This window comes from Anabrus simplex, chromosome X (assembly GCF_040414725.1).
Source record: "Anabrus simplex isolate iqAnaSimp1 chromosome X, ASM4041472v1, whole genome shotgun sequence".
NCBI classification, from domain to species: domain Eukaryota; kingdom Metazoa; phylum Arthropoda; class Insecta; order Orthoptera; family Tettigoniidae; genus Anabrus; species Anabrus simplex.
Genome location: NC_090279.1, coordinates 89029896 through 89049570, shown reverse-complemented (window position 1 = coordinate 89049570; position 19675 = coordinate 89029896).

Sequence of the window (19675 nt, the reverse complement as noted above, 5' to 3'; positions counted from 1 at the left end):
AGGAATGGGTTTATGTTTTGTGCATGTTACCTGTTCCTAACTAACACAACCTCTGGTCTTTTTCCAGCCCACATCCTTGCATGTGCTATCAAAAGATGTCAGGTTTTACATGTAGGCTCTTTCTTCTTTCTGCCTATGTGGTTTTTCCCTGACCCTTCAATACCATACCTTAACACTATCCAACCAATACAAACTTTGCCGTGGTAGCGAGTCTGACTCGGAAACCGGCAGATACTCCTTGTATCACTTCCCACTCCTCCTTGCTATCTCTTTCTTCTTCTTAGAAATAATAGCATGTCGGAGGCCATGTAGATTGAGTCGTTGGTCACGCGGGGGGAGCGGGCTTCGGGCCCCCCCCCCGAAAAAAAAAATCGAGCAAGGACGAGTTCGACAGCCGTAGTGGAAGGACGTGTTCCTCTCGCTCGCTCTCTCTCTCCTCGCCAGGCGCTCTGTACTTTCCCAGTACTAGTCAGGCAGTTGTACTTGTTAGTACATCTCCGAAAGAGCATTGTGTCTACTGTCTGTACTTTTAAGTACGCAGTACGAGCATTGTCAGGAAGCACTTTTAGTGCTATTCTCTTTCAGATTTTATTTCAGGAAGCGACAGGTATGATGGAACTTCGAGACGACCTACCAGAGAACTTCAAGGACGCACTAGGGGAGATTGTTCTCTGGATCCACCACAGGACCGTCTCACTGAACCACGCCGCCCCTGCGCTGCTGGTGCAGTACCGACCTGGGGAGGACACCTACAGGGAGGCCCACCGCATCATCGAGCTCCTCACAAGGCTCGAGGGGGCCACAGGGAAGGAGCTCTCCCCCGACGCCGTCGAGAACATCGAGACCTGGGCGATAATTATTCGCCCCATGGACCCAGGACAGATCAGCCGCTACGAGAGGAGCTTCTCTGCTTACTTTCAGGTCACCCGAATACCAGGCAAGAGGAACCACACTACCGTCAACGGCAGCCAGGAGACTGCCACACAGACGGAGCCGAGGAATGAGGACGACGGCGGCGCTCCCGAGCGCCGCGACGGCGCGACCCCTGTTGGAAAGCTGTACCTTACGAAGTACACGCAGACCAACAAGGCGCCAACCAGGGCGAAGTGGTCGCAGACACAGGCCTACCAGGAAGGGCCTGTTACCCGGGCGCAAACCAGGAAAGCGCCAGTGATGGTAGAGAACTGCACAGCGGTGGAGAAGGACGCCCCCTGGCGTACCGAGTCTGCTGCCCAGGTCCAGCCTGCCTGCACGTCTGTCGAGTTGCAGACCTCGATGTGCGCCCCCCAGGACAGGGAGTGCAGTCGAGTGTTAGCACCGACCGACGCCGCCGCCGCCGCCAGCCAGGAGAAAGAAGAAGATGGCGACGCAGCGGAGCCACCAGCTACCCCGGGGTCACCAGGCCGGGAGGAGTGCCACCAGTACGAGGCCTCTTCCCCCGCCGAGAAGCAACCCCCGGGAACGACCGCCGCCGCCGCCAACCAGGAGAAAGAAGAAGATGGCGACGCAGCGGAGCCACCAGCTACCCCGGGGTCACCAGGCCGGGAGGAGGGCCACCTGGACGAGGCCTCTTCCCCCGCCGAGAAGCAACTCCCAGGAAGAAGAAGAAGAAGACGACGCCGCACCAAGAAGCAGAAGGCGTCGCTGGCTCACCAGGAGAGGACCGCCAAGCCGCAACCCAGGACTGCTCCCAGGACAGCAGTCAACCGAGGAGCCAATCAGGAGAGGACCTCAGCTGGTAGCGGCAGTCAGGTGAGAGTAAAACGTCCCCCTCAGCAGCTCTTGCAGTGTTTCCGCTGTCTGAGGTGGGGCCACCGTCAGGTTAGCTGTGGGCTTGAGGTGAGGTGCAACCGCTGTGGTTGGGATCACCACTACACGGCCTGCGCAGCACTTAGAGACGCGCCGGTGTGCGCCAACTGCTCGGGGGGCCACCCGGCCTCCCATCGCAGTTGCCCTGTCTACCGGGCCATGGCGCGGGCAGAGAGGAAGGAGGCCCGGCGCCATGACCCACCACCTTCCAGGAGGCCCCCGCCTCGGCGGGCTTGGCCTCACTTTCCGGGATCGGAGACTGGGTACGAGGTACCCCAAGGAGGTGGAGCCGTGCGACAGGCCCTAGTGGTACTCGACGCATGGTTCCGCAGCCGGCAAGGACCGCGCTAGTCACAGCAGTGCCCAGACGGACTGATCCCCAGACGATGGAATGGAAAGGAATTGGTTTATGTTTTGTGCATGTTACCTGTTCCTGACTAACACAACCTCTGGTCTTTTTCCAGCCCACATCCTTGCATGTGCTATCAAAAGATGTCAGGTTTTACATGTAGGCTCTTTCTTCTTTCTGCCTATGTGGTTTTTCCCTGACCCTTCAATACCAAACTTCAATACCATATACCTAATACAATATCGCCTGGTAGCGTGTCTGACATGGAAACAGGCAGATACTCCTTGTATCACTTCCCACTCTTCCCTGCTATCTCTTTCTTCTTCTTAGAAATAATAGCATGTCGGAGGCCATGTAGATTGAGTCGTTGGTCACGCCGGGGGAGCGGGCTTCGCCCCCCCCCCGAAAAGAAAAAAAGCCTCGAGCAGCGAGTCCGACTTTGTGCAACAAACTGTGTGGAGGGAGGACTCCTTTTATTCGCATTTACGGCTGGCCCGTATGCGATGTTTACTTCGTCTACTGCTCAAGATCCGAACTCAAGACCGCTGGCTGGGTGAGCGAGTTTTAATCTCTTTCCGCTTTCTACTTCGTATTTTCACATGAAACTATTTTCCTTTTCCAGTATGCCCTTCTGGCTGGAAATGTAACTTTATACTTGCTCTGGTTGCAAGACAAAGCTGTAGACTTTCGTGTTCTATCTCAAGATCATACTTGGATTTTCTAAATTTCATTCCCCAATTAGCACTGAAAGGAATAAAAGTGAACCAGAAAGCATAAACATTTCTCTGAACAGACGCAAGAAATAGACTGTATTATCTGTGACTTCTTCAAATCTCTCATTTACGCCTAGTTTTTGGTGCGAGCTCACTACTTAAAAAAAATATTTGCAGGCTGTACTATTCTTTTCCCTTTGCCAACCCTTGGATACTATTTTCTCCTCCCTTCATCCGTTGTGTTTCCTTTCATCCTATCCTGCAGGTTTCTTTTTTGATATTGTACAGTGGCCTTGGTATCTTTAAATTCCTTTTAAATATTTGTGGTAGTATATCGCTACGATTCTTGTTGTTAAATTCTAGTTAATCTTTTGGTATCTAATCCCTTATTTTCTGTAAAACTACTTAATATTGATAATCTATTTGGTTTTCATAATCAATTTGTTGCCCTATTTTATGGTGATACCGTTCATAGTTCGATTGTTTACTGCTGAATATAGTAATTCATTTCAATTAAATATTTTACCTTGTTTTCGTGTGACCACTTTTGTTGTCATTACAATACATGTCTATTATGAAAATACGGTTGGTTCTGGTTCCCTGATTACTGTTTCGCCTATTCCAATACTCCTTCCCAAGCTGTACTTACCACGCACACCTTTGGAAATGGTCTCAGCAAAAAGCTTCTTCGCGCACTCTGCTTACTTGCTTCCACCTTGTATTTGAAAAGTGAACTTTGGTTATAGCGGGGCACGCCTATTTTGGTGAAGGACAGTAATCCTTTTCACTGTGTGCCATACCTCGCTTCGCTCGCGTTTGTTTACGCTACCACACTGGTCAGACCAGTGTCACACTATACTACATACTTTTCTATACTACGTGCCGTATTGGTGCTTGGTTACAATGAATGTTCTACAATCTTAGTTTTATTTTTATATGTTCGTCATCAATCTATTTATTCACCATTGCCGTCCCACACATAATAATTCAATGCGCAACTTACGTCACAGTCACCAGAGATCTTTTACATGCCGACATCGTACGACATGGAGTGTGGAATGGACTTTCCCGCCCTTCAAAAATCCGACTACCTCTGCCGGGTTTGAACCCGCTATCTTGGAATCCGGAGGGGACACTCTACCACTGATCCACAGAGGCAGCTAATGTTGGATTTATTCAAGATAATCTACAATAGAAGTATAGCGTATGAAAATGTCCGAGAAAAATGTCTCTATATCTCTTGAAACATCGAAAGAAACCTGGATCACTGAACGTCACATAAAATGATAACATAAACACTCACGGCAGTCAAACACTTCATAAAAACATGGCAAAGCTCACAAAGTCTTAAACCATTAAATGAACACGACGCCAACCGCGTGAACGAAGAATATGCACATGGTAAAAAAACATACACACGTGGAACAAATGTAATTATTCTTCTTCTTTATAATTTAACGGGCTGTGCTAATAGCGGTATATCCAATCACTGGAGCGAATGTAATTAGTCAACGAATATAGGAAACTGCGAAGCACTAAGTTATAACACAAAAACTCGAACACTTCATTAAAATATGCCATAACAGTAAAAGGCCAACAAACAACAACAATCACGTGGTCAAAGTATATAGATTAAATCACAACAAGCGAACGGAGCGGAACAAAGAATTTGCGGAGCAGAGTCTGTCGACACCTAACATTCACACGGAAGAACTGTTAACACGGCTTTAAATTCAATTCCATTACCGACACAAACATCACATGGTTAAAATTACTAATCATAGCAAAGAATGAGTTATCGGCAATCATGGATATGCCTTCGACCAAGACCGAGCGTGCTTCGACCCACGCAAACAATCGATTGTCGGTAGTGGAGTGATTATCGAATGTTAACGTTTCAAATTTTTGTCCTCGAAGTCGTAAAATGACACCGTCCATCCGTAAAACCGTAAAATGCTGCAATTTCCGTAAATTCTACGGGTAAACAGTAAATGTTGGCAGGTATGGAAACGTTACTCACCGCAAGAGATAGCTTCTATATTGCAAATATCACAGCAGTCTTTTAGTGGAATTTTAAAATGTGAAGACAAGGGGAAGACAAAATGTCAACGTCGTACCGGAAATTGCGGGCAAAGAAGATACTAACCCAAAGGAGTACGCAAAACTGATTAATTTGCCAGTAAACAATCGCAAGGTTACTAGTTCGGATTTATGTAAGAAACTAGAAGAGTATGGGTCACTGATACCAGCCAGGACTGTGAGGCGAAGTTGTTTTATGCTAGAATGAGAGCAAGACGACATCAAAGAAAAGCGAGGATTACTCGTGCTATGGCTGCAAAGAGGTTAAGTGGGCCAAGACTCTCCAGAATTGATCATCTGGTGATTGGAAACAGGCAAGTCCATAAAAATTACTGTAATTCCTAAATTATCATTCATTATACCATTTTTTACCCATTTTAACTCATGTAACCGTACAGCACAGTACAAGTATTATTTTTTCTTTGAAACGGTACAGCTTATTGCATTGAATGCTATGCTTATTTGTTTTATTTACTTCCGGTTTGTTTTAGTTACGAATCGGAATTCCTCTTGAAGAAGAGACAAGTCAGTATGTCAGAAGGAAAGGAGGAGAATAATTCCATCCAAATTGTTGAAGCAGAGAGTGAAGCATCCTATATCAGCGATGGTCTGGAATGTGCTTTCAAGTGTGGAGGTGGACGATTATATATTGTCAAAGGAAGTATGTGACGTGAACAGTACAGTACTAAGAACCCGTTTGCTACCTCGGATTCAAGAGTGGTGTGGCCAAAGTGAAATTATTCTTATGCCTTGCCATAAAGCGAAAGAAGTAATGGAATTTTAAGGGAAAACAATATGAATGTGCTTGATAGGCCTAAAAACAGTCCAGACATGAACCCCATCGAAAATCTTTTGGCGATAGCGAAGAAAAATCCGAAAAACTAATATAACAAAAAATTGGCTTGATTGAGAAGCTCGTTGAGATATGGTTTCATGATGACGATTTAAAGAGTCAGTGAAAAATACTGACTGAGGGTATGCCCAGTCGAATCAAGTCACTCATGAAAGCTAAGTACCAAGTATCAGTCATCAACTTAAAAACTGGTTACATCTTATATGTTAAATTCTCAATGTTTTAATGTTTACTCTAATAATGTGGCCACGTGTTTATAGTCACCGATTCAGCCAATATTTTATTTAGCCCACCTGCACTAATTTTTTCAATAGTCTCCCAAGATCTACCCTATCAACATCCTAAGATATGTCAATCGTGATATATTTGACCTCCTCAATCTAATATATTTTCTTTATTCACAGGGTGCTATTACATTAATTCTGCTTTCATCTGTTGTAGTTGCTTAATACATACACAAACCTATTAAACACTAGAGATTTGGTTCTATATCTCAACGAATTGACTTTGGTATATGCCTAGAAATGTTACAAATCCCAGCAACATTTCTTGTTTTAAATATTTGTTTCTTATTTTCAATGTCTTTCTATCTTACGTCCATGTGAACATTGCGAAGTAATTTCAAAGGATTGGTTGAAATTGTCAACTGCGTCAGATGCCTCACGAGTGACGGGTGCGATGTCCATTTGCTGGTGAACGGTGTCTTTTTTTACGGGATTGAGGACTGTGATGCCCATCGACTAATGGAGTATACACTTTCACATGTTGTATAATTGCTACTCCATATCTTTCTCAGTCTGTCGACATTGAACACCGTACACAGCAACAAGACGGACTACCATGCAGTACATCCTGGACTTCAGATGTAGTGGCATACTCCAGCCACAGTGTGTGCCTCCGACTTCCCATCATCTCATCCATGCTGCCCTTTTCATAATTTGCACTTCAACAACTACCCCACTACCAGTCTGTAGGCAAGATCCTAGATACGTGAATCAACTTGGATGGAGCCATTAGATTATTCGGACGACTCCACGTATTCACTCTTCTTTTTGTTCATTCTAAGATTGTATTGTGAGAAACAGGTATACCAATATTCATCTTGATGCCGCAGTCCCATTCTGGCTTTATCAGCAAGTGCAACATCATCTGCATATAAGAGAGTCCTAGGAACATTCCTTTTCAGGTCCCGTGTAGTCGTGTCCATGCTGAGGACAAAGAGCAATGGGGACGGAGTGGTACATTGGTGTACACGCCAACTTTAACTAAGAAGCCCTCAGAGACGTTGGCAGCGCAACATACACAACTTCCGGTTTTATAAGCATTTCTGGTACACCATGGTCACGAGAGCAGACCAGATCACACGATATGGAACACGGTGGAAAGTCAATTCGGAAGGTAATGTACACTGCCTGCTGAAGCTTTCAGTGCTTTTCAGTTAGCATTCTTAATGAATATGCACTGGTTAGCAATAATGTCGACGATTTCAAGCAGTCAATAATGATGGATACTCTCAAATATTTTCTCGTGTACAATTGGGGGCAATTTGGACGGTAATGTGCACATTCTGCTGGATCGTCATTTTGCTCAAAAATAGCACAAGGATATTTGTAGCCCAATGACTGGGAACAGAGCCAGAGTCAACACTGGCACTGAACAAGCTTCTCATTTGATAATGAGATCTTAAAATTGCTACAAATTCCAGATGTTTCTGGAAGGTCAACTGGTTTTGGCGGTTTTTAGTTTTTCATACCCCTACTGGGACTGTCGACATCCTTTGATGTGATCGATAAGATAGGACTTAGCATCTGCAATAGGGTGATGTGGGAATTCAATGCAGGAAATCTCTACAAATATTGTTGCTAATGTTCGATGATTTCTTGTTTGTCCTGTAATCACTGGTAAATTTTGCCTCTAATGCACACAGAGTGCTCAATACTTGTGTCTATTTTGGTCAGCTGAAAAATAGTTCTTTTCTCCTTCTTTTGAGTTCAGTAATGTACAGTGTTTATCAAAACTGTACCTACAAGTAAATCAAGGATGTTCTTCGTGTTATGTTCAGAATAATGGTTAAATCAGACTGGCGGGGAAAATTGTTAATTTTGAGAAAAATAGGTTAAATTGTTACTTCAGGGTGCGCGATTCAGATTGACGAGCTGCTGCCGTGTTTTAGGGAAGACAAGAAAAGCCTCAGATTGTTTCTCCTCTCACCTGTTTGTCGCAGTAATATTCTATATTAATTAACATGCTCGAAGATGCAAAGCTGCCGCGTCGCGATTGTGTATTCCTTCACCCACAACATTGTAAATTTAATGAAATACTGAACGAGGGATCAGCACGCCGAATGGTTTGATTACAGTAGATGTTCAATATGGCCCCCTCCTACGTTGGTGCATAGTTCACAATGGTGTAGTAGTGAGTGACATTTGGACTCTGCCCAGGATGTGTAGTGCGTGGCGAACGGCTTGGAAAGCTCTCTGTATTCTTGGTACAAGTATGTCTTCTCTTTCTATGGGGTTCACATAGTAGTCAATTTGTTTAGAACAAACTGTACACTGTCCAGTTCCTTTCACTTCCCCTCCCCTCCCTCTTCTCACGCTCAGCGGCTGACTCTCTGGCATAGCACTAACAGCAAATTCGTCAATTTGAACTGCACGCCCGGAAGTTACAAGGTCACTTAATTTCCTCAAAAATATACATTTCATCGGCAATCCAACTGCATCATCACTCTCAATATCACACGAAGAGTATGCCTGATTTCTTTGTCAGTATAGTTCTGATACACCTTGTACACAGGTCATTACAGTGAGTGGCGACAGATTTCTTAGCCACACGTTCGGCAATGACAATACTTTCCCTGTGTTCTGGAGTCTATTTGAAACCCAGTTTATATACAGTATGCCTCTGTCTTTTTCTACAGCTCTTCTTGGATCGGAATCATCCATAAGAATGTTTGATTTTCAATGCAATAGGAACTAGGTTATTTCGTACCCAAGTTTGCTGTGACTGTTGCAGTGAAAGATCTGTAGAATGAGTCCACATGTTTCCAATTGCATTCAGGTCAACGAGAGTAAAATTTATGCTCTCTGCTAAGGTCTCCTTCTAGTCTTCAAGCTTCCACCACTTGACCTTCTCGGGGGCATTTATCCTTCCACCTGTACGATGCATTAAATCCTCTATGACCAAGTTATGCTGAGTTGGTACACAGATGACATGACATTCACATCTTTTCTTAGTCGGATATCACGGCGCCGATCAAAGACCAGGTCAATTTGGTTGCTGCAGTCACCACACGTACAGGTGATGAGGTGATTGATGCACTTTTGAAGAATGCTTAACCACTAAAACCAAATCAATTGCCTCGGTGAAAACCAAAATATGAGTTCCATCATAATTTCAGATACCGAAGGTATTACACCATGGCAGCTATAACCATAATTGGTGTGACCAACATGCGCATTAAGTTCGCCACGGAGAAGTGGGAACTCATCTTCAGGACACGCTGAAACATGATGTCGTAGCTCCTGCCAATGCTGTTCCTTATGTAGGTCATCACAGCCAGATTGTGACAGAGAAAGCACAAGTTCGAGCAGATGCAATGTCGATTGTAATTGACGTAAGGCTGTCTGGATAGCACTGAACCTCAACAATTCAATCTTATAGGCTTGCGCACACAATGAAATCAACACCATTCCTGCTGGATGTAACCTGGTAGATAAGTTCATAGACATCTCTAACGTCACGAGATTTCTGGCCTTTCCAAAGCATGCAACTTACTATCTAATTAACATAGCTCCTCTTCAATTCTAAACCGGACTTACATTATCCTAATTACAACAGGTTGTCTGAAACAGTTGAATTCTAGTGAGAGCTAAATGTCTAGGGACATATCTCCCCTACAATGAAAATATTATATAATAATGAAGCAAGAATGATATTTACTAATAAAAGAATCACACTACAATAATTCTAAGCAACATTTAGTTGTATCCTACTTACAATAGTTTAACTGACATAACAAATATTCTAAACTATGTATCTATGGAGCTTATGAGCCTGTAAATTTTCAATTACTATGTACATAACATTTAGTTTCCTTGGTTTATGAAAGAGAATAAAAGGTGAAAAGTTTGAATGAAATTATCAGTCAAAGAATAGTGGCCAGTTAATATCATAAATTTAAGCCCTAGTAACGAATGTTAATTCAACATACCATACGGCATATTGTTTTTTAATAATTTCTGCTATTTCTCTTTCACACCATCACAGATCGGTCGTATGGCGATGCTGAGCTAGAAAATGGCTAGGAGTTGGAAGGAAGCAACTGTGGCCTTAGTTAAGGTACAGCCGTACCATTTGTACGCTGTGGAAATGTGAAACCGTGGACAACATGCACTTCAAGGCTGTCGACAATGGGTTCGAACCCAGCATCTCCCAAATGCAGGCCGATACGTACACGGCCAGTTGTATAGTACCACATAGAAGCAATTGCTTGAATTCCTTCTCTTACAATACTTATTGTGAATGTATCTTGTTATTTAATTTCAAACAATACGTTAAAAGTGTGTTTTTAAGTTTAAAATTCTGTGTTAGAGTTACCCAGATTTGCATGCACTTCGGACATAAGTTTTCATATATATGTACGAAATTTGACGATACATGAGGTTATTTTGGAAAAGTAAAGAGTAAAATAGTATCACAAATGCATCTTTCAAAATTCTGTGCAGAGCATGCTTGCCTCGGTTGAAGTCAATATGGGCTGCCTACCTATGCTCTTCGGTTCTAGGATCGAGGTAGCCAGTAGGATCTTCGCAGCTTCTCCGCATGTCCTTCACCAAGAATCCATTTAAGAGACTTATCAAGCTTATCGGCATTGTAAATTACGACAGACCCTGCCTCCAAGTTTAAGATTATATTCTTGCAGCACAGTCCGAAGTAACCCCGCGAATGAACCCTACTCAGAAAAACTGCGAAAGACATGATTCTTGAGGTTATCAAGCTTATGCAAGTTGATCCTAACAGAACTTCAGTTACAGTAAAACACTCGAAAACAATTCACTTCAACTAACATTTGTTGACAATGTGAACATGCAGTACCACACCAGACAAGAAATAAATTCTCTCACTGAGAGATAGAGAGAAAGAGACAGGAATCAAGAAATAGTTTTATCACAATAGTTCTATGAACTTCGACTGTCCTATATCAACACAGATCTATACATATTAAGAAACAAAGTGTACACTTGTTTGAAGATAAACCGACGTCCAGAATTACCCCATGGAATATTTCGAATCTAATACTAAGAGAAGTGTAAGAAAACACTAGTAAATTGCAGGGTATATGCTGTAAACGGAATCATGGATCAAAGGTATCTGGGCATAGAGAAACGGTCATGGGTCAATTTACCTCCAAAGGGAAGAGATCAGGTTGGATCAAACACATTTCAATAACACTTGGGTGAATTATAAATTAACAAATAGTAAATTTAATGATTATCATTGTTTTACTCTAAAACCAATTATAGTATAAAAATTAACATCGTAAAGATAGCTGGTCATCTCAGAAAAGTTAATTGTTAACAATGTAGAACTAGGGGACTCGTGCGAGAAATATCGCATGTTTATAAAAGTATGCAGTGGAGTAGCCCCTGGTGAACTAAGGAATACACAAATCAGTACAATATTCGACAGTCGTACTTACCACTTAATATAATCTCTTTTTACATTTATGATATCCACTTGAACGTAAGCAAATGCAAGTGCATTACTATACTGACGAATGTTCCGGAAGTAACTTTTGGTTTTACTATCATTCTTTTCTTAACTGATCGTTACAGCATATCATAATGACACAAAACAGGCGTCCCAACGGCCAAATGTGAAGTGGACACCAATGATGGCGCCTATATTCCTACAGTTAACATTTTCAAGGCTAACACCGCCCGGAAAATTTTTAGAACTCCTCACAAGACCAGTTTCGAACCATAATAATTTAAGAAGAAATGAAGAAAATTTATGATTGGTTTCCAATTATTCACACCTTCTAGGCCGAGAACTGATAAAGGCGGTGTGTAATCGACGCTCAACTTACTCAGCTCTTACTCTACTGCTTTCGTACTGCTCTACTTTAGAGCACAACTTCACTTCGCTTTCTCACTACAATTCTACAAGGTATTCTACGCCAAGCGACGTTTATTAGCCATGATGTCTTACAAAGGGAACACTTTATTTCGTCTTCTATAAAATATAACCACTATAATATTAATTGCGGAACACGTGTGGTATGCATAAATCATCTGAACCCGCAAGTTAAGTGTCAACTGACATTTAAATAGGCATGGTTGGAGCACATATTAATATGCCATTTATTTTCAATGTGTGTGTCTGTGTGTGTGGGTGGATGTCTGTGCGCGTGTCAGAAAGCTTACTGTTACGAGAAGCCTGCAAGACAAAGAACAAAGGAATCATTGTGCAGTTTGCAAGAAGAATCTCTAATTTCATCATGATGCACCTTGCAAGGGCTATTCCTTTCTGGAATATGGAACTAAAAGGGGAGATCCCACCACACCCTAAAGGGTGCTAAATGGACCAATCGTGAGACATTGCAAGTCAGGACCTAATCAACTTCCATCATAAACATTTAAGTACCCTTTTTAAATATTATTTTCCTTTTCAGAATGACTTATGTATTGAAATTATATTTTCTACTGTTTTGTGTTGTGACAGATTCTTATCGCTTCTCATCTACTTATTGGTGCTGGTAAGTTTTGTGAATGATTGAAATACACCCACATCCATAAAATCAAGATCACCTTGAAAGACTAGAGACGGGAATTCATACTCACAGGACATGTGCAATAGTATGTTCTGAAGAAATGGCTAGCATTTGAACCACGTCGACCCTCAGTTTCAAGGCCCACATTGATATCTCTGCGCACCACCACCCACTGGTATATTGTGCCTGCGGCTCTCATTGTCGCTATAAACCGAAGGTAATGGATCAGTTTGTCCTGAGCAGTGCAGTACCTACAGTACTGTACATGCTCCAGTGGTGTGCCAGGTACTGTCACTTTTATAGGTTGAAAGACATATTTTCTTACGATCACTAAGTTAGTATTTTTTGTGTTTAAACGCAGAACTTTGTTTGACCAATCAGTTTGCTAATATCTGCGGATCATCAGCACTTATTGCAAACAGAAAAGTATCATATGCATTATGCAGATTATTTATTACGATTCCATTAACAATGATGATATCCTGTTTTCCTTGCAGTGCTTAAGAAAAACACCCTTTCATAGTAGATATTGAAGAGGAGTTGAGTTAAAACAGAGCCTTGCCTCATCCCTTGCTTTATTTCAATAGCATGGTTGTTGGTGTTATCAACATTAACAGATGAGGACTGATTTTAATACAGGTTGGCTACGGTTCGTATGTCTTTTTTATCCAGACTAATATCATATAGTGTAGTCAATTTAAGAGGTAACTTGAAAGTATCTAGACAAGTGGAAATAAAGCAACACCAAGACAAATCATTCTCTTGTGAAAGGAAACATGCTGTCTTTCCTGAACATAGATACCTTGATCATGACCAAGGGTTTCTAGTTTAATGTGGAATCCGAACCAGAAGGATGTCTTCTTAATTTAATGACTCCCACATTCCTTGGCCGGAACTCTACCCACAGCCAGCTCAGCGGCAATGATACTAGGCAATCATGCCGCCTGATCTTAGGTCAGCAATAACCTTACACCTGTCTTGGTCGAAATGGGCCTGTACTTTGTATTGAACTTGGATCTCATCATTTAAGGCACCTTTTGGGTGGTCCAGTGACAGAGAACACTAGCAAAAGATATGTGGAGCTACAGGCAAGAGACCAAGCGAATATAGAGTTTGGGTAAATGTGTTGCAAGGAAGATATTTTAAGATGTCGTTGGTGATGTGGGTCATTGTCGGTATAGTCTTTCACGGCCAGTGTCTTCACTGTATGCTGCGCTCGAATTGCGTTAGTAGCTGCCAATGTTTCGCCAACGGCCCCTCATAATGGTAGAGCAGAACCATGTTCTTTATCACATAGCGGTACTAAAGTATACTCACGGTGTTCTTCACTGCGCACAGACTTCTGGTGTTCGTCACATAAGGGCCCCAATCATACGCAATGCAAGAATGGCGTTCCTAACATAGTAGGTACTAATCACAGGGACCCGTACTATCCCGTGGTGTTCCTAACATAGTGAGTACTAATCACAGGTAAACACCAGACCCGTAGATTCTGTCACAGTTCCGAATGGGGATATGAACACAGTTATGACAACGGCGAGCTAATACAACAATGGGTAGATGCTACGGAACTCTCTCTTATTCATGATGGCAAACAGCCACTTTATTTTAACAGTGGTCATTGGAGAGGATATCATCCAGATTTGATTTTCGTCACTAATAACTTAGGAGAACAATGCAGCAAGGGAGTAACTAAGTCTCAACACAGACCAATCCTGTCAGTTTTACTCCGCTATCTGACCTCTGTATGTTCCCTTTCGTCGTAGATACAACTTCAAAAAAGGGAGATTGGTCAAAATTCCCTGCTTTACTGGATGATACGGTCCAAAACATCAAACCAATTCCTGAATCATATGAACAGGTCACTTAGGCTGTTAAGAAAAGTTCTCGTAAATCTTTTCCCCGTGGATGTCGCACTAGTTACATCGAAGGTCTTAATCTGGATGCAGTCTCGCAACTAAATGACTACTACAAGCTATTCAAACAGAAACTAATAGGTGAGGAAACTATTACAGCAGCACACGCTCTAACTTCTCTAATAGCCTCATCGAAAAGAGAGAGTTGGTGGTTATGACGCTGAGCAGCCAAAAGGACTGGAGACTCCTGATGAAGTTGACCAGAGGTCCTGCTTTGAGTAACACACATTCTTTTGTTACAGCCAATCAGATCGCCCACCAACTTCTCATGAATGGCAAAATAAAACAAGAAGCCAAAACCCGGAGAGCTATGTTGAAGGTACCTGCGGGTAGGGATGAAGAAATATCTGAGCTCATGCAACATTTCAATTTCACTGAGTTGGAAAATGCAATTATCAAGTGCAAATCAGGTAAAGCTGCGGGTTTGGATAATTTGCGAGTTGAGAAAATAAAGAATTTTGGAAGAAACACGAAAGAATTGTTGCTACAATTTCATAACTGCTTACAGATGTCCAATATTCCAATATTGTGGAGCAAATCACGTGTAATTGCTGGTCTAAAGCCTGGAAAGGACAACAGAGACCCCAGGAACTACAGACCAATATCTCCTCTGTGCCACCGATATAAGATTTTCGAAAGAATGATACTCAACAGACTCATCCAGACTATCAACAAAAACCTCATTCCAAAACAGGAAGGTTTTAGACTAGACATGAATGCTGTTGCACAAGTTCAAACCTCGCGCAGTACATTGGGGACGGTTTTGAAAATTGACAAATTACAGGGGTAGCTTTCATTGACCTCAGTGCTGCATATGATAAGAGTGAACCACCGTATACTGCTTCAGAAGATCTTTACAATCACGAAAGATTCAAAACTTACCAGATTGATGTCAACCTTGTTGCAGAACCGCAGTTTTTTATTTTCAAGGACAAAGAATCAGATGGAGATCACAGAAAAATGGATTGCCCCAAGGAAGTGTACTGGCTCCATTGCTATTTATTAGTTATACCAATGACCAACCACTCCCTAACAAAACAAGAAGTTTCATATATACAGACGACCTCTACTAGCCCGCCAATGTGCAACTTTTGAAGAGGTAGAACTTACACTTGACAGCGCTCGGAAGGAATTATTCACATAATACAAGGCTAACCACCTAATGCCGAATCCGTCAAAATCTCTGCTTTGTGCTTTCCACCTCACGAACAGAGGCATCAAGGAAATTACACGTCTCTTGGACTGGAACCCTCCTGGAACATTCTTTCACCCCAAAGTACCTAGGCGTAACGCTGGACCGCTCACTTACTTTCAGAAAGCACTGTTTCAACATCAATCACAAAGTCAATGCCAGAAACTACATCCTGAGGAGGCTGAGAGGTACAAACTGGGATGCAAAGCCACAAGTTCTTAGAACCACTGCATTGGTTCTGTGTTACACTGCTGCGTAATACGCATCCGCTGTGTGGTATAGATCAACACACGCTAAGACTGGGGACCTGCCCTGAATGAAGCTTGTAGATTAATCACAGGATGCCTGAAACCTACGCCTGTTGAGAAGATACACTGACTTGCTGGCGTTGCACCTCCTAGTAATCGTCGAGAAATCGCTGCTGATCAAGAACGACTAAAGATTGAGAATGTTGAAGCTCACCCTGTGTTTGGTCATCAACAATCTCAATCTAGGCTGAAATCCAGGAAAAGTTCCCTCCAGACCTCAAATCCCTTGAGGACCACCAGAAAAGGCAAGACATTCCTTGTGGAAATCTAAGCACCAATAATGGATGAGGCCACGTGAATATCTTCCGGCTGGGTGTAATGAAGACTGGAGTGTTTGGAGGTCCCTTAACCGATTAAGAACTGGTGTCAGCAGGGCGAAGTAATCACTTAAGTTATGGGGCTTCACATCAGAGGACAGCAAGTGCGACTGCGGTGAAGAAAATAAACAGTGAACCATATGTATCAATGTCCTTTCAGCCCATTTTCATGCTCAGAGCATGATTTAATGCTTGCTGATTACAATGCCCCAGGTGTGGCTCAGTTTTGGAAAACACCATCTAGATGTACAGTAAATTTGGTCAATTTCCTATGTTTGTTAATTTTTGGAATTTTCGTAGTTTGAAATTATTTTACTTTTACTGTATGATTAAGTATGATTCTGACACGAGTAAATAAATAAATAAACCAGACCCGTGGTGTTCCCCAGAACGCAAATCCATGGTGTTCGTGACATAGTTCTACATATCTCAGGGACCCGTACTATCCCGTTGTGTTCCTCAAATAGTGGGTACTAATGATAACTAAAACCCAGACCCGTGTTATTCCTCGGAACGCATTCCCATCGGTTTCCTTCATAGTGGGTCTAATCACAAGGATGATGGAAATAAACACAGGTAATTTGGTCGAACATTCAGCATCCCTTGGACTCGTCCCCACCCACAGAGGTTTGATTGTTTGGTCCGCGAGATAAATTTTATTTCGCTCAAGTCGGCCGGAAAATCGGGTTGGACTCCCCCTATCTACCACCTGGGACGTGCCATGTTGGAGTTATCACGACAGCGCAGTATGTTCGAGGTTAATCTGCTTTAATCTGATATCGTCTATCCCTCCCGGCTCACCGCTAGAAAAGCCGCATATTTTTTTTGCTAGTTGCTTTACGTTGCACCGACACAGATAGGTCTTATGGCGACAATGGGACAGGAAAGGGCTAGGAGTGGGAAGGAAGCGGCCGTGGCCTTAATGAAGGTATAGCCCCAGCATTTGCCTGGTGTGAAATTGGGAAACCACGGAAAACTATTTTCAGTGCTGCCGACAGTGGGGCCCGAACCTACTATCTCACGAATATTGGATACTTACCGCACTTAAGCGACTGCAGCTATCGAGCTCGGTGAAAAGCCGCATAAGGTGACTAAACTCTAATTCTTCTGACCGTAAAATTTTGAAGTGTGATGGTGAGGTTTACCATTCTCAACGAGGTGGCGGACAATATTTTTAGATGTTACATTCGCATGACCCTCTCTAGCTGTTAGGTTTACAACTCAGAAGCTTAAGAAACCACCAGGCATTGTGGCTGCTCTTCCTTATATCAGTCTCCTCCATCCCTCCTGTTATTAGATATCGCTTTTAAAGGAACTTCCCCTGCTTGGACGGTTTCGGAGCTCAAAGGATCGTTGTCAAAGAGATCACGATAGTTTCACAATATTCCCCTAGTTTCTGTATATAGTGTGCAGCCTCAGGGAATTGAGATACGAGAACAATGCTTCACGATATTTGCAAAATAATCATATGATTCAGTAAAAAGCTCTACGTTCAGAATGTTCTCGTCCAGTGAAATGGTACATTTCTCCTAATCAGCCTTCTTAAAATGATATCTTCTTCGAAGAGGAACTCACATTCTAAAGATTTAAAGGTAAGACGTATGAATCTAAGACGAAGCCACAGAACTGGTTGCAAATAGAGGATTATGGGGGCGTTTAGTAAATTCACAGAGGGTAGACGGTTGAACGCTGGAGGGCATAACAGTCTGTAATGAAGAACGATGAGGGATTTTTGCCCCACTTATTTCGCTGATAACTGAGATATGTTTGCTTACGCGGATACTGTAAGTTAAGATCTGGATTATATCCATGTTCCACCTCGCACTGTTGAATGATGCTGGAAGTTTGTTATGCAGTATAATTAGATCGCACGAATCTGCCCATTCTACGCCAGCCTCTTCTATTTTGTCGGTACCTGCGTAGCCCCATATTGTATTCTGACTGTTGAAATAACCAAACACAAAATTCTCATATTGATGCCGGAAGGCTCCACAAATCTAAACACAGTATATGATGGCTTATTAATTGAGCTCTACTGTGGGAGTTTCAATGTCATTACGGGGGAGGATCTGGATGTTGGATAGCACTGAGGATCTTCAACCACTATGCCCTTGAGTAGTATAATGCAGGGATTCTGCCGCCTCCTCCGCCGCCTCCGCCGCCGCCCGCGGGAAATTTGAATTTTGGCGGGAAATTTGAATTTTGGCGCGAGATTTGAATTTGAAAACAAAGCCACGTGCTTTTTGACAGCTGTCATCGACAACAACGCATCGTTAACCTCACTGCTGCCATCTTGACGGGCCTGAACCTCACTAGTGCCAACTTAACCTAACTAGCATGAGGTAAACAAAGCCACGTGCTTTTTGACAGACAACAACGCATCGCTAACCTCAGTACTGCCATCTTGACGGGCCTAAACCACAGTAGTGCCAACTTAACCTCACTAGCATGAGGTAAACAAAGCCACGTGTTTTTTGACAGCCACGTGCTTTTTGACAGAATTGTAAACAAAGCCACGTGCTTTTTGACAGCTGTCATCGACAACAACGCATCGCTAACCTCAGTACTGCCATCTTGACGGGCCTAAACCTTAGTGGTACCAACTTAACCTAACTAGCTCGAGATAAACAAAGCCACGTGCTTTTTGACAGCCACGTGCTTTTTGACAGCTGTCATCCGCCATCTTTAAACTACAGAGCGCTGTGCTGCCCTCTTTAGATGTAAAATTCGTCACCTGTCATCGGCAGTGCTGCCATCTTGGCGGGTCTAAACCTTAGTGCTACCAACTTAACCTCACTAGCTCGAGACAAACAAATCCACGTGCTTTTTGACAGCTACGTGCTTTTTTGACAGCTGTCATCCGCCATCTTTAATCCATAGAGCACAGTGCTGCCCTCTTTAGCTACTTACCTTTGAAATGTGGTGGCGGATAATTTGAAAAATGCTTTTTGACAGCAGCCATCTTTGAGCGCCGTGCTACACTCTTTAGCTAGTTACCTTTGAAATGTGGTGGCAGGCAATTCCACATGACAGCAGTCATCTTTAATCAAGAGAGCACCGTGCTGCCCTCTATGTGGTGGCGGCAAATTGAAAAATTCTACATGCTCTTGTTTGGAAACAAACTCACGCGCTTTTTTGACAGCCGTCATCCGCCATCTTTAATCAACAGAGCACAGTGCTGTACTCTTTAGCTAGATACCTTTGAAATGTGGTGGCGGCAATTTGAAAAATTCTATGTGCTCTTGTTGGGAAACAAAGCCACGTGCTTTTTTGACAGCTGTCATCCGCCATCTTTAATCAATAGAGCACTGTGCTGCTATCATGTGGGCAATTTCGTCAGCTGTCATCCGCCATCTTTAATCCA